Here is a 14,379-nt window from a genome sequence, read left to right on the forward strand (position 1 = left end):
GAAACACAGCGCTGTGTTTCGTTCCCTTTTCTGTCCGTCCGTGTTTTGTGTGCGCTGCAAACACCTACAGCATAAAAATAAATAATGTTAAGAGACCGAAAGCGGACAGAGTGGGCAAGTTTACAAACGCATGGTAATGACATCTCAGCTGAAATCAAGAAGAAGAAATCGGCTACGTCAAGGCTGTAATGCCAAGGCAAGATGACTGTTGGAACTGGCGATGGTAGCCGCACAGGGCATTACCCCTTTACCTTGGGACCAGTGGGCGCCGGACGCGCCGAACCTCCCGCACGACGACCTCGGATGGAATTAGATGCCCTTGCTGGGAAAGGGTCGGGCCGGTAGTGGTGTGGGGACGGAAACGGGGTTAACGGTGAGTGTGTGTTGTGCTGTTCACTTGCCGCCGTTTCTCCTTCATGGAATAAATGGCGGGGTTTGTGTTGCAGAAAGAGAATGTGTGTGGTGGTCACTGATTAATAATATCGGATCACTTCGTTACTACAATGACCGCTGGTCCTTGAGAGCAACGGAGTGGATTCCCAGTGAAGGCAAGCATAGAAGAGGCCGGCAGATAGGCCGGCGGATGTGAAGAAGTCTGCAGGGATACGGTGGCCGAAGCTGGCAAAGGAGAGCGTTATTTGGAGAGACATGGGAGAAGCCTTTGTCATGCAATGGGCGTAGTCAGGCTGATGATGATGATGATGAAAAAACAAGTACAAGCAGGGCGGATAATGATTGGTTGGGTTTATGAGCGTTTAATATCCCAAATCGGCTCAGACATGAGGAACGCTGTAGTGAAGCGTGCGGAAATTTCGACCACCTAGGGTTCTTTAACGTAAACTGACATCGTACAGTACGCGGTCCTCTAGCATTTCGCCTCCATCGAAGCTCGACCACCGTGGCCAGGATCGAAGTCGGGTCAGCAGCCGATCTATATCCACTGAACCACCGCGGCCGCTATTCGGCGATACAGATTTTCTATCTGCTTATATCCCTTGGGCGCAGGTATTTATTCTCCGGTAGAAGAGGTAAACTGCCGTGTTATGTGCATGTATTCTGACTTATTATTAGGAATGCATTTCTATGGATCATCGACACCGAAAGCCGAAGTCCGGAATAAATGCCGTTCTAAAACCTGAGTTCCTGGCATGGAGAACAATTCTTCCGAACGTGCGGGAACATGAACCCAAAAGTGCCGATTGCGTGGCGAGCAGGCAACCCGCCGGCCACATCACTGCGTTGCTTCTTGGCGAACACAGGTGAACCTGGCATATGCTCTGCCTTAGGAGGTTATGCTAATGAGTGGGTATGTAACTAAAAAATAAGAAAGAACGAAGGAATAGAAAAATAAAAAGTAAATATGAAAATAAAAACAAGGCTGCCGCATTGAGAGGACATAAATATTCTTAAGAGCCCCCCGTAGCAGGATCTTTTTGTAAATGACAAGATAAACACCAGAAGCCTTGTAAATAAAAAGCCTGGTGATTCTTGCGGTGGTGATCCCTCATCATCTTTATGGGTGAAGAAGCTTTGGTTCGGTGCGTGGGCTGAAAAATGTTACTCGAACGTGTCATTATTTTTTTGTGTGTGTGCGGTGCGTATTGAGGATACAGATGTTCAGGAATGATTATCGGTTACGGGCATTTGCTTACTGCGCACAGCAAGAAATAAACTATCAGTTTTTAGTGCGCCTACTTCAGTGCGCCGTGTGTTCACTGGCCCAAAAAGCATGAACAGAAAATATAGTTTGTTTTGTCTGTCGTTTTGGTTTGGTTTATGAGGTTTAACGTCCCAAAGTGACTAAGGCTATGAGAGACGCCGTAGTGGAGGGCTCCGGAAATTTCGACCACCTGGGGTTCTTTAACGTGCACTGACATCGCACAGTACACGGGCCTCGAATTTCTCCTCCAAAGAAATTCAGCCGCCGCGGCCGGGATCGAACCCGCGTCTTTCGGGCCAGCAGCCGAGCACCATAGCCACTGAGCCACCGCGGCGGCTGTCGTTTTGGGGCCATTTGGCAAAAAAATCTTTAGCATGGGCATTTCGTAACGTACCTGGAACTTATCTCCCAGTTTCTTTACCACTGAAATGAATCTTCCAGAGCTCAACCTCCCTCCAGCAGTTGTCGGTATTCATCGGGTCGTCCATGTAGCCGCGACGTGCAACTGAGCATTCCACCGCTTGGGTCAAATCGCTTGCGTCCGACTCCTTCTGAACACACGCTGAGAAATAGTGCAATCGATATGCTTGTTTGAGTACAAAAAGAAGGCTTACATGGATCGGTAACATGGAAAGAATTGTGAACTGCGAAATGAAATGGCGATAGAGAGCGATAAGCAAATTGTCCAGCATGTCGCGTTCCCTCGTAAGAAGCAAGACGAGGGGCCCCGCTTACCGCTTTCACTTGCTCCGGTGTTGTCACTGTAGCACCCTCGATAACGTTGAAGCACACGCGCATGGCGCTGTCATATTTTTGCTCTCCAGGAACAAAATCCTGCAAGATGTGGGAATCTGGCTTTCCGCCGTCGCCTTTGCGCGGCTAGCCGGCCTCCCGCGTTGTTTCTCCTCTTTCCCTTGCCCCCGCCTCAGGCGGTGGAGAGGCGGCTGGGTGACTAATCACTGTAATTTAGCCACAGCTCCGCCCCGGCTCCCCAAGGGCCTTTGCCATTGGCGCCTTTTGGCGGGAATTCGGGACCCCGCTTTGGGCGGCCGCGCGCCGCGCGACCGTCCGAGCGGGGCCCAGAAAGAGAGATCACTCCGAGACAGCGTAAGGTGCGTACGTTACTGTTTGTCCGTGCCGGCCTTGCCGTTCGGACCAGTGCTTACTCGAGCTCGCCCGCACGTGTCCTCTGACCTGCAGCGGCTCGAGCCTGTCCAGCGGGGTCCAGCGACCTCTGACAGGCGTACCTTGCGTTGAATGCCCACTCTCTCTCGCAACCGGCCCAACGGTCGACACGAGAGAGAGATCACAGCACTGCCGCGGGGACATTCTCCTGCAGCGGCGTGCTAGCGGTGCGCATTACTCGAGTCGCTTCGTGCGCGCAGCGGAGCCTTGCTCCTCGCGCGCCCCCGGGACGGAGTGACTATTGAGTGTGTGTGTATCTGCTGGAGGACGACGTGAATAAACGTCTCCTTTGTGAACTTGGAGGCCTATTTCTTTGCGGCGAATCGCTCTCCTCCCAGCGGAGGTTGAGTGCGCTGCAGCGGTGTCCCAGTGTGTGTGTGGTGACGGCTGATCGGGGCCCTTGGCTCGCGCGAAGCTCGAACCCGCGGTGGGTGGTGGCCTGTGTCCACTTAGAAACCCACAACTGGCGCCCAACGTGCTAAGTCATTGGCGCTTACGCCTTTGATGACACATTAGCCGAGCAGGTCGCCTTGCCGATCACGCTTGCGCACCATGTCTACCCCCAGCGGGGCACTCGGTAGCTACATGTCGGCTCCCTACGGAGTTGTAGCGTCGTTTGATCCGCTGGCTGCTGTTCCTTCGAATAGCCAGACACCGTGGTTGGCCGCGGCCCCCGTTGGGGTTTCCGGCGCCACAACCCAAAATGTCGACCACGCGGCTCCCATTGGAGCTGTATCGGAAGCACCCTGCGGTGCATCCGCTGGTCACATGCCTCAGCTGTGCACGCTTTCCGCCCAGTGCGAAAGCAGTTCGTGTCACGCTGCCGCAACCGGCAGTTTCGAACAGCAGCAGCCGTGCCCCGCGAGCAGTCAATTCTGCTCTGGGAACGGCGAGGCGCTGGCCCGGTTCCCTGCGGAAACCGCGCCGCTCATCGAACTAGGAGCCTTGCCTCCCTCGTTCGTGCAGCCCGCCCAAGCCTCCACTGAGGCCGGAGCGCAGGCGCTGCTAGCCAGTGCTGCCCAGATGATCCAGTCGCTGTCAGGGGCTGTTGGGACGCTTTTGGCCACGCCGAAGTTGTCTCACCCCGCGGTCAAGTTGCCCATGCCAACATACCGCGGGTATGATGACCTACTCAGTGCCCGGGATTTCCTTGAGTCCCTCACCCATTATCAGAGAACTATGGGTCTTACTGAGCAGGTGGTGCTTGCACACATCATCCCCGCAGCGCTGACTGACACGGCAGCTCGGTGGCATCGGCTTTCCGGCCACCGGGCAGCGACTCTCGAGGAGTTCCGTGCAGCATTCCTGCGCGAATTCCTGCCCGCTGACTACGAGCGTAGGATGCGGCGAGAGCTGGAGCTCCGTACTCAGGCTCCGGATGAGTCGCTGCAAGAGTATGTTCGTGCGATGGAAGACCTTTTCTCAATCGCCGAGCCCAGAGCCTCGAACGAGGAGCGTGTCGAAAGGACGATCAGGCAGGCACATCCGACCTTTTCGGCTTACCTGCGCGGCGGCCGATTCCGAGATTTGGAGGAGCTGGCCGCCGAGGCAAAGCGCATTCAAGGCGACATTCTCGCCGCGCGCGCCTATCGTCCGCCACCGCCGGCAAGCGAGGCCCTTGAGCCACGTTGTGCATGGAGAGGGGCCTTGCCCTTACCCAACCGGCGACCACCCGCACAACCTGCCTTTGCAGCTGTTAACGGGCAAAACGAGGCATGGGAGTTGAGCGACAGAGCTCTCGATCCCTACTCGTACGGGAGACGGGCAGCCTGCGCTGCACCGTTTTCCGAGCCGCGTGCTGATGGGCGCCAAGCGCTCCAACGCACAGCGGAGGGGGAAACCCGACTCGGCCGACCCTTTGGTCGTGCAGCGGGCGGACCCAGGCAGGGAGAGGCGCAATTGTCCCGCGACCAAGCTCGCGGCGGTGTGCGCTGTTTCCGCTGCCAAGAGAGGGGCCACTTAGCAAGAGAATGCACCGTAGCCAGGCCTCCTGCGAGGCAGGGAAACGGAGGCGGGGGTCGGTCGTAAAGGGACCACCGGCCCAATCTCTGCTAATTCCCTCTGCGTACAGAGCAAGCTGCCTTGCTAATGCGCACGCGCCGTTTATTCCGGTCACCATTGCTGGCCGCGAATTTTCGGCGTTACTGGATACGGGAGCCAGCGCTTCCTTGTTCGGTGAAGAGGTGTTGTCCCACTTGCAAAAGCACTCTGTGCGCTTGCGGGACTGCCGTACGGCATTCAACCTTGCGAAAGGCGTGGCCCATTCGGCTGGCGCCGCGAGGCTGACTGTCAGATGGGGAGAGCGGACGAGACGCACGCGTTTCATCCATCTCCCAGGGCTCAGTGTGCCCATGATTCTCGGACGGGACTTTCTCCTGAAAACCGGGATCGTGGTGGACATTGCGAATGGCGGCTATCGCGACGGACCATTTTCCCAGCTTAAGCCGTTCATTAGCCCACCGGCGTCAGTATCTGCCTGCGCAGTGAAGGCGTTCGGAGAGTGCCACGCTCAGCGGACAGGGCCACGCCCTTGTGTCGAGCGTTCCGTCGTTCAGCCTCCCCATTGGGACCGAGCGGCGCGGCACGACCAGGCACCACATCCGCTGGCCGCCAGTGCGGTAACATTGGATGACACACAGAAGGCTCGTTTGACAGCGCTATTGCGTCAGTACGATGAGCTCTTCACGGATCAACCTGGCTGTACCACTTTAGTGAGCCACAAGATCCACACTGGAGACGCGCTTCCTTTGAAGTGCAACCCTAGACCCGTCAGCCTTGCGAAAAGGCAGGTGATTGATGGGTTGCTGGATGAGATGCTGTCGGCGGACATTATCCGCCGCTCGTCCAGCGCCTGGGCGTCTCCGGTGGTGTTGGTGCCTAAGAAAGATGGCAGCCACCGTTTGTGTGTGGATTATCGCCGTCTAAATGCGCTGACTCGCAAGGATGCCTATCCGCTCCCGACGATCAGCTCAATCGTAGGAAACCTGGGCAGCGCGCGGTACTTTTCCACGCTAGATGCCTCCAAAGGTTACCTACAGGTCCAGATGGCTGACACTGACCGGTCTAAGACCGCGTTCACGTGTCACAGAGGGCTGTTTGAGTTCACTCGTATGCCCTTTGGTCTCTGCAATGGTCCTGCGACTTTTCAGAGGCTCATGGACCGCGTCCTGGGGGAAGCGAAATGGTCCCACGCCATGTGCTACCTGGACGATATCGTGATTTATTCACGAACCTTCGATGAGCACTTAGGCCACATTGCCGACGTGCTCGAGAGGGTACGGGCTGCTGGGATGACTTTGAATCCTGCGAAAGCCCAAATAGCGCGGACCCGGGTTCAGTTACTAGGGTTCACGCTGGGCGAGGGCTCCATTGAGCCTGATGCGGAGAAACTTCGAGCCATACTCGAATTTCCCGCGCCCAAGGACGTACGCGGCCTCCGCCGCTTTCTGGGAATGGCCAATTTTTATCGGTCGTTCATCCCGTCCTGTGCCCGCGTGCAGGCACCCTTGACCAAGCTCTTGGGAAAGACTGCAGCGTGGCGATGGGGGCCCGAGCAAGAGCGATCCTTTCGCCTCCTGGCTAGTGCCATTGCCGAGACAGCGCAGCTCAGGCTACCCGACCTGACCAGACAGTTCGTAGTCCAGACTGACGCGAGCGATCTTGGTTTAGGAGCAGTTCTCCTACAGGAATTCGATGGCGTGCTGCAACCGCTGGCCTTTGCCAGCCGCTCCTTGCTGCCCTCGGAGAGGAATTATTCCGTGACCGAGAAGGAGTGCCTCGCCATCGTGTTTGCACTGCGCAAATTTGACGTCTACCTTGATGGAACGCAATTCGTGGTGCAGACAGACCACAGTGCGCTCAGTTGGCTGATGCGGCTCCGCGAGCCTGCGGGTCGGCTGGCGCGCTGGGCTCTCCTGATACAGCATTACGACTTTTCGGTGCAGTATCGAAAGGGGAGCACAAACGTGGTAGCTGACGCGCTATCCCGTGCCCCACTCGCCAGCGGCGCTTTGACGCCTGTAGGCGGAGGGGGCGAAACAGCGGACGAGCCGCCGCGCGGCAAGGATGGGGAGCCCGCAAACGGGTTAACCCATTCCGCTAACCAGGCAAGCAGCGCTTCGCAAAGCGGACGAGAGGCGAAGCTCTTCGTGAGCGCCTCGGAGTTGCCGACGCGAAAGGAAATTTTGGCTGCAAACCTGAGTGGGGACGAGACCACGCTCCCCTCTGGGATGACTGGAATCGTTTTCAGCCGTAAAGAGCTACTGAAAGCCCAGCAAAATGACCCCTTTTGTCGCGAGGTGAGCGACGGTCTCAGGGAGACGGAGCGCCGTGACGCTACTTGTATTGTAGCGGGCGCAGGGGGGCAGAAGCCAGCGTGTGTCGCGGCGAACCCCGGGGATTCATATTTGCTGGACAATGACGGGCTCGTGCTGAAATACATAGCCACCGATGACGAGTCCATCGACCCGTTCAAGGTGGTTATCCCCAAAAGTCTGAGAGGCGCACTTTTGCGATTCTCTCATGACGAACCACTGGCCGGTCATCTGAGTGGCTCCAAAGTTTTTGCAAAACTGAGTCATTCGGTGACGTGGCCTGGCATGAAGCGTGACATTTTCCGCTATTGCCGTTCCTGCCATGTCTGTCAAGCGGTGAAGTCACGGGGCGGCAAGCCGCCTGGAATGATGAAACCAATTGACAGTGTGCGTCCGTGGCAGATGGCCACCTGCGATTTGATGGGGCCTTTCCCCAGGAGCAAGCAGGGGTTCATTTACCTGATGGTAGTCGCTGACCACTTTTCCAAATGGGTTGAGTTGTACCCCCTTCGGAAAGTGTCAGCACGAGCGGTGCTGGATAAACTCCAGGAAGTGTTCTGTCGGTTCGGCTTTCCGGAAAGACTGATCACGGACAATGCGTCCTATTTCACCGCTCGGGTGTTCGGTAACACGTGCCGTTCCCTCGGAATCGAGCACTACACCACTTCACCCTACCACCCCCAGTCCAACTTGACCGAGCGAATCAACCGAACGCTCAAGCCAATGCTGGCGGCCTTTGCCGAGTGTCAAAAGGATTGGGCAGACCATTTGAGCGAGTTTGCGTTCGCCATCCGAACAGCTGAGAATCGCTCAACTGGTTTCTCTCCCGTCTTCCTCAATTTCGGGAGGGAGCTGGCTAATCCGATGTCAAACGTCGTGCAGAGCCAGCTCGGGGATGAGCAGACGCGGGCAGACTGCTCTGCTTATGCGTCGACGCTTCGGGACCGGCTTGGTCGGGCTCTCAACAGAGCAAGGCAGAGTTTGGCGGCAGCCAGAGCCCAACAGAAGGCTCAATATGACCGCAAGCACCGCCGCCTGACTTTTCAGGTGGGTGACCTTGTCCTGAAGCGCAACCACGTTCTTAGCGATGCGAGCAAGGGGTTCTCAGCCTCGCTCGCTCCTAAGTGGCTTGGTCCGTACCGAGTGGTCAGAGTCTGGTCGCCACTCGCGTACCTGCTGGAGGATCCCCTTACGGGGAAAACCAGCCGTGCCCACATCGCAGACCTGAAGGCCTACGCGTCACGGTCTGAGGAGCTTGCGCCGGTACCCATTGGTATCAAAGGCAAGCGCAAAGGCACAACTGGTGCTGCGGAACGCAAGCGTACGGAGCACCGGTACAATCTGAGGCGACGGTCACCGGTGTGATTAATGCCGGACGGCGGACTTTTCCGCAACCGAAGGCACGCAGCCTCAGCTAGCTGGCGAGCTTTCTCGTCAGGCCCTACCTAGGCGAAGCACGGTGTGATAATTTTTTTTGTTGTTGTTTTTGCAGCATGCTCAGTTCCAGCCTTGTGTTTATCTGTTTATTTATTTGTTTGTTTGCGTCAGTTTCTAGCCACTTTCGTTTCCTGCTTGTACGTCTGTTTTCGTTCTAGCGTACCGAGATTGTACATAGGCAACATGCGTCAGCATTAGCCTTCAGTTTTTTTACCCGACTTGTACATACTGGGCGTTTACATGAGCGCGACAAAAGTCGGGTTAAGGGGGCTGTCGGGCCGAGAACCGGTTGTCGGGCTCATGTATACGCTAGGGGGTCGAGCTAAGGGACCGTCGAGTCGAGCTGCGCCAGCCCGACTGCAGGGGGTGGGTTGACTCTGCCCGACCCGGCTGGAAGGAACATATATACGCTGCCGCATCGGCTTAGCGCCTCCTCTGCCTCCTCTCTTTCCTTCTCTCTGGTCTGGCTGGCGCTGATCAGGAACTCGGAGATATTTTTTCCAGATGCGCGCCGAACACCGCCATGTTGCTTTCCTCCTCTCTAGCTTGTTCGGAAAGGCGGTATCCGTGCGTCCCGTGCGTTCTCTGCGGTTCTCCGTGTTTATTGTATTTTGGGTGTATGTGCGATTTAAGCTGAAACGAGGGCTTCGGGAAACCACCGCGCAGTCGTCTGCTGTTCGAACAACTACAGGAAGCGAACGCGGCTTGAAGCGGAGCAGTGTGAAGAACACAGAGAGCCACGGCGGCAGTGCGTTTGCGGGCTGTTTCAGCTACACATACCTTACACGCGAGCACCTACTGCTGATGTCGCTAAGATATGTGTCGTCTCTGAACCTTGCAAAATCAAAACATAAGTAATAATTCGGGGAAATGATGCAGCAGCACTGCGGGTTGCGTGAAACATTTCTGTTATAGCTCTTCTGTAAAAATTTTTGTACACGCTTGTTTCTTTTTCATCCGTCCCCCCCCCCCCCCCCCCCCCCTATGTAATGCCCTGCTGGGCCCTTAGGGTGTTCTGAATAAATAAATAACTGCCGATACTGGCGACTGATAGCGACAACGGCACTGTAAACATAGCTATTTGACAGTACTTGAAAGCCATGATGCATTGCGCAAATGCCACAGCTGTTTGCTTGCAGTAAATATTCGATAAACCAGCAGGACTTAAAAAACTCAAGGCCGCAGCTTTGACGTGTCCGCCTTGCATCGTGACACCTCATGCTTCGACCAAATACTATTGTCAACTGACGCCATAATGCAAAGTGCCGATTGTTTAAAAAAAAAATGTGCCTATTAGGGACGTGCAGTCAACAGGCACGCAGTGCCCACCCGACCACACGCACGCACTTTTTCGCTCTTTCGGCATTAATCAGAGGCCGCACCCGAGACGGACCAAACAGATACACCCCTCAGGAACTGTCACAACATGTGCATCAGTTTGGAGTGTATACATTACATCGCGTTCGAAGGCCAGGTGCCTCTCTACTACATCCTTTTCCGAGTTTAGCGAAATGTCAGACGACGCGAAGCTCCACATCCAGTTTCCTCTGTTCCTGCGACACTTTGCTTCGACGCGCGGCGCCGACGGATGCACTGGCGCTCTGAAGAGCGCTGTCACACACTCGCATGTTCACGCTAAGAGTGGACCACCCTAAATTTGCAAGCTTCGCCAGTTATTTTACCGTTAGTACGAAGTAATCAAGAAATTTATGCAAAGCCAAAAGCCGCAACAGAATTCTGTGCGCTTATGCGCTCCAGCGGTGCCTTCTCCATGTAGCACTACAGAAAGTACCGTTTTTTAGGACAGTGCAGAGGGAAAATGCAGTGAAAGACGCGGTCGAACGCAGTTTCAATCTGTTCGTGTCACCGGCGCAACGCAGGGCAGACCGCTTGAGCGCTTGACAGCAACACTGCTGTTAGCCCGGAACGGATAGGTTTTTCTTTTATAATTATAACTACAACATAGAAGCGCTCAGCAAGTTTCGTGCTCGCATTGATAAATGTCTCCTTTATAGATACCAGAAAGCCGTTAAATGAATTTCGCACACTTGCGTAGAAGCGCACCTCCATTGTCGATTTTCGGCACAACTTGCAGGGAAACATCCGCGTTGCTGCTCGCCGAAGCACGGGCCATTTTGTTCACAGTTGCAAAGTGCATACAGTGCAACACTTTGCAGGTTAAAATCATGCAAAAATCAACACTCGGATAAGGCTGAACAGCGCGGTGAGTACTCGCTGCCTGTACTGCAGCGGTGGCCACCCAAGCCAACATGGCGGAGAAATCGGCCAGAAGCAAGATGGCGCTGCTGTCGAAAGATAGAGCGCGCACCTGAGCGACGCACTCGACAGCAAGCGACAGCGAAATCAAGACGTATATAAAGAATTGGAGCGGGAGATGCGCGGTATGGGTAATAATTTTACATGGGAACAGCTGCGCACCTGCTGGAAGAACATGAAGAAAAGGTTTACGCTTGTAAATATTGAAAAAGTCGTCCTTGTGTGACCTCCAGTGTAATTCGCGGATTTTAGGAGCTGTTCGGATCGGACCAGTCGTCGCTCAGTCTTGAACGAGACCATTCTGACGTGACGCTTCGGAAGCGAACGTTTTGACGGTACATCGCCACGGCAAGTACCATGTTGTGCCCATTCATCCATGAAACTAAAATCTCCATGAAATAGAGGTGATTCAAACATAACATGAAGCTCAACGCAGCAGCGGAGACACCCATTGTAAATCAAACCGGGCCGCTGCCGGCTTCGAAGAGAGCGCGCACGCGAACGGGCTAACCAACCGACCGGAAAGAGCAGCAGTCGGGAAAGGGAACTTTTCGTCCGCGCGTTCCTCCTCCTCTAGCATGCGTGTGGTTTGCTTGCTCGACGCTAGGGGTGGCGACGATCTCTGCCCGACAGAAAACCCGTTCATGTAAACGCGGTGGGGTCGGGCTGGTTAGCCCGACATCTGGCGCACCCCGACCCGACCCGCAACGTCGGGCTCCATGTATACGAGGCTATAGGGAAACTTCAGCCAGCTCGTGCTTGCTCTTATCTTACAGAAGGAATGCATTAGGTGTCGTTTGTACAGCGCGCATTTTCTCATTTCCGGCCCGACTGTGGGTGGCAGGCTCGTTAAGGAGCCGTGTGTCGCGGTGCGAGTTTTGTGCGGCCCGTATGGAGGGGAAGTTGGCGGGGCGTTTGGGGCGATGGGGGGGCGGAAAGTGCACCCTTTGACCCTCGCCGCGGCGCCTCTGGACGCTTCTGATGGGGGGGTCGTTGTCGCCGACCAGCGTCCGCGCACGCGCCGGTGTATGCGTGGTTGTGGCTATGACTGTGTGCGCGCGTAACCATGAGCCAAGGCGACGCCTGTGAGTTGTGCCGTTGTGTCCTTCTGCGTGAGCGCGAGGATGAGAAGGACGCCTCGCTGTGGACAAGGTTACACATCTGGACGCCGCCGAACGTCCTCGCCCGTTTCAGCCGGCGTGAAAGGGGTGCACTAACTGTCTTGTGCCCGAACGTGATGTCGTGTCCAAGGGCGCGAGGTCAGTGCTCTGCCGCGGCCCCGTCGTCATCAACGCACCCTACATCAACGGAAAGAAGACCGCCATCAGTCGTCGGTCCTCCCAACACGTTCAACTTGAAGTCTGCGAGCGGTGAGTCGCCGACCGGCCTACTGGGCCGCGCCATCGAACTTTGAGGCTGACATCCACCTGTCACATAGTTGTACAGTTGAATTCACATCTTCTTGTGTACCGTGTATATAATCTGCAAGCTGTTTTGATTTTCTTGAAGCGTATGCCAGTGTTTGTTTGTTTGCCTTGTTTTTCCTTTGTTTTCTTACGTTGTTCTGGCTGGAACTGAAGAGGAGCTAGTTTTTTTTGTGTGTATTCATTTCTTTAGTTTTGGAACTGAAGTGTAGCTAATTTTTTTTGTGTATTGATTTTTCTTTATTTGGCCGCGTGCTTTGCCGATGGGTAGGAGGGCATTTAAGGAGAGGGGGATGTGGGAATCTGGCTTTCCGCCGTCGCCTTTGCGCGGCTAGCCGGCCTCCCGCGTTGTTTCTCCTCTTTCCCTTGCCCCCGCCTCAGGCGGTGGAGAGGCGGCTGGGTGACTAATCACTGTCATTTAGCCACAGCTCCGCCCCGGCTCCCCAAGGGCCTTTGCCATTGGCGCCTTTTGGCCGGAATTCGGGACCCCGCTTTGGGCGGCCGCGCGCCGCGCGACCGTCCGAGCGGGGCCCAGAGAGAGAGATCCCTCCGAGACAGCGTAAGGTGCGTACACTACTGTTTTGTCCCTGCCGGCCTTTGCCGCTCGGACCAGTGCATATACTCGAGCTCGCCCGCACGTGTCCTCTGACCTGCAGCGGCTCGAGCCTGTCCAGCGGGGTCCAGCGACCTCCGACAGGCGTACCTTGCGTTGATTGCCCACTCTCTCTCGCAACCGGCCCAACGGTCGACACGAGAGAGAGATCACAGCACTGCCGCGGGGACATTCTCCTGCAGCGGCGTGCTAGCGGTGCGCATTACTCGAGTCGCTTCGTGCGCGCAGCGGAGCCTTGCTCCTCGCGCGCCCCCGGGACGGGGTGACTATTGAGTGTGTGTGTATCAGCTGAAGGACGACGTGAATAAACGTCTCCTTTGTGAACTTGGAGGCTTATTTCTTTGCGGCGAATCGCTCTCCTCCCAGCGGAGGTTGAGTGCACCGCATCGGTGTCCCAGTGTGTGTGTGGTGACGGCTGATCGGGGCCCTTGGCTCGCGCGAAGCTCGAACCCGCGGTGGGTGGTGGCCTGTGTCCACTTAGAAACCCATAAAGACAAAAGCGAATGAAGAAGAGCGCAAGCTCGTTTGCTGCGTTGCATATATCCCGTTCAGAAATAAGAGACAAGCTGCAAAAGTTTTCCTGGACGCAGAAGGCCAGCCCACTCCTTGTTGCAGTGGGGGCGGCTGCTTAGCAGAACACCACTTTTGATTATCAATTTAGTCTCACGGCAGCATCTTTTTTGTGCCTAAAATCGACTCGGAGTTAAATGCGTTTACAAGCAACGGGCTCATATTTGTTCGTGGCCTAGACTGCTGATTGAAATTCGAAAAAGTGCAGATTGTGATCAGTAGGCCCCTCAATCCACGGGCGTAGTTGCTGAGCTGCACCAGATGTTTAAGTGCCGGCTTGTGCTCGCCGTGAAAGAACACGGCTATGCAGCGTCGGTCTTGAGCCATTTCTGTCTTTTTTGCCCTATGTATACAAGAATTCAAAAGAACTACCCAAAACCAAGCTTCTGGCGTATATAGGTACCGTGCGTATCTAACTCCAGCGCGACGCGCGCGCCGCCGCCAGTGGCGCGCGCGTCCCTGTCGGGAAGGCGGGGGCGGTCCAACAGATCTCGCTATGTTGCGCGCGCCGTCGCGAAGCATTTGTGCGCCTACTTTCCGAGCTCAAAATGGCAGATAATAACAGCAGGGCATACTTCTGTGTTGCAGGATGCAATAATACATGTATAAATTCGCCTCGGGCAAGGTTTTATGGATTTCCAATGCCACATTGAGAGACGGCCCACCCTTCGCGACGGGAAACACTCGCGTGCGGTTTCCGGTCAAACAATGGACAAACCCATGTGGAAGACGCTTAATTGACTCATGCATTACATCCTAGACAGGTTTTTGACTCATGGCAAATTCAGCAGACTCGGAGGAATGGTAATGGCTCTCTGGGAACCCTTCTCTCTTCTTGCACCCACAAATTCCGGTCACTGACTTGGCTGTCAACATTATGTAGGGTTAAAAAGCCACGCC

At 55.4% G+C, this 14,379-nt stretch overlaps 1 pseudogene; it reads right to left on the reverse strand.

Moving 5' to 3' along the window:
• Positions 1-14,379, reverse strand: part of LOC149367578 (ADP-ribose pyrophosphatase-like) — a 246,244-nt pseudogene that overhangs the window by 91,624 nt on the left and 140,241 nt on the right.

Source organism: Amblyomma mixtum, chromosome 1, assembly GCF_055824585.1.
Source record: "Amblyomma mixtum isolate Tamu chromosome 1, ASM5582458v1, whole genome shotgun sequence".
Classification (NCBI taxonomy): domain Eukaryota; kingdom Metazoa; phylum Arthropoda; class Arachnida; order Ixodida; family Ixodidae; genus Amblyomma; species Amblyomma mixtum.